The sequence below is a fragment of the Sinocyclocheilus grahami genome, unplaced genomic scaffold (genome assembly GCF_001515645.1).
Source record: "Sinocyclocheilus grahami isolate Dianchi unplaced genomic scaffold, SAMN03320097.WGS_v1.1 scaffold642.1, whole genome shotgun sequence".
Taxonomy (NCBI): domain Eukaryota; kingdom Metazoa; phylum Chordata; class Actinopteri; order Cypriniformes; family Cyprinidae; genus Sinocyclocheilus; species Sinocyclocheilus grahami.
In genome coordinates this window covers 262,865-264,957 of record NW_015505821.1, presented here as the reverse complement: position 1 = coordinate 264,957, position 2,093 = coordinate 262,865, and positions in this window count along the sequence as shown.

Sequence of the window (2,093 nt, the reverse complement as noted above, 5' to 3'; positions counted from 1 at the left end):
GGTTACTGAAACCACGCCTTCTTTCTTTGCGTGCACATTTGGGCGCATTATGCTAATATTTCCACATAGTGAGGTAGATATGTGGGGGCATGTTAGAACGAGCCGTTTTAGGGGGGCGTGGCAGAGTCTTAACTTTGATAAAGAATATCTCTTTGGTTTTGAGACTTTAGTCTTTGCAACTTCAGGGATCTTATCTATGCACAATCAGCTTGTAACACTCCAAAGAGAAAGGAAAACTTGAAATCGCATCATATGACCCCTTTAAGATAATCTTAAGAACATCTAAGTGTACTAACTGTGCTATTTTGAGACACCATATATTTGAACTAAAATGTGCTTTTAACATACTATCTCTGCATTAAAAAAAAACAAATTATTTAGGTACCACTTGAACCTATCTTTCATGCAAAGATGGGTTCAAGTTTACTACAAGTGATTACAAGTCATTACAAGTGGTACCTAAATAAATTTTTAGCACATTTTAGCTCATATTCATGGTTTCCCAAAATAGCACAGTTGAGTACACTTAGATGTTCTTAAGATTATCTTAAGAAGTACTAAAGACGAATTATTAATATATTAAGTACAAAATTAGTGCGCAAAAATAGAGCACTTTAAATACATTATGAAAGTGTACTTTTTTTCCACCAGGGGATGTATGTATTATAAATGCAAGCAATAAACATAAGATGTTCTATTGGGTCCAGTAAATGGAGGCCTGGACTTTGGCTTCTGGTACTGCAACTGCATGGCAAAAGAACACCAGGAAGTGACAGTGGGGCGAATTGAGAATTGAACCCAGTAGATGGCGCTATTGTTGTTAGATTAAATTCTTTGAAGGATTTTAATGGGTAGGTCTGTCAGTGTATGTGATACCTGGGGACAAATTTGTTCACATAAGTGACAAAACATTTACTTGTTACATCTGGGTGATGTATTCATTTGTAAAAACAATTTATTTATTTATTTAAATAACTCAGTGAGGGTAGTGTTTAAAGGTTGGGTTAGGGGATAGAATATACGGTTTGTATTTTTTGTTTGTGTGTTTTGTGTGTGTGTATGTGCACCTACTTAATGCAGAAAAGGTGTTGGTATGGTTAGGTTATAGTATTTATAAGTAGTTGTATATAAAAACAATAGAAGTCTATTGAATGTCCAAATTTAAATAGCTAAGGTCATTTAGAGAAATAGTTACAGAGCAGTTGCAATGTTCATTTGCTATGTTCTTTCCTTTCATGTTGTTCCTGTAATCATTAACATAAGCCAATAACTCTGGGACTGGAAACAACTAATTGATTTCAATGCTTCATTGCCAGCTAAATGAATAGAACAACAGTCTCTGTTATTTATTTATTTATTTATTTATTTGATGGTTTGTTTGTTTGTTTAAACTTTATTATCTATTTTATTGTTCATAGGATATAATTTTGCCTTTGATACTGTTGTACTCGCACAATATACACACACAAACATATTTGATTAAAATAAATAAATAAATAAAATAAAGCTAAGAGCATTGTTCTATCACAGTCAGTCACCCTAAATAGCAACATCTATTTACAAATAATTTTGTCTAAAATAATCACCACCACTGAAACAAAGGATTATATATTCATTTTGGCCAAGGGAATTTTGGCATAGTTATATACTGTATATATATATATATACACACACTGTATCATAAAATGATAAGGAGTGTTGACTGTTTGTGTCCAGTGATCTTGACTGATTAATATCTTGAGAAAGTTTGCTTTTCTGTTTAATTAGGAGATTTCCACACCATGAAACAAATTTAAATTTAAGAACACTTTCAATTATCGATCTGTACTAATGCTAATGTATGGAGATTGGCGTTAAACTGTCTCAATTTAAAATTTTTGCTGTCAAACAGAATGTTATTAATACACTCACTGAGGCCGTTCTCTCAAAAAATTCCATAATCCAAAAAAAAAAAAAAAAACATTCAGCTACCATCAACTAAATCACACAAACACTTTGATGAGCTGAAGCTAGACAGTTTAAATGTGAATGAGAAGTCTACAAACAGAATCCTACCTTAAGTATCAGTCTTGTCCATCTGTTTTTTAAAAAAG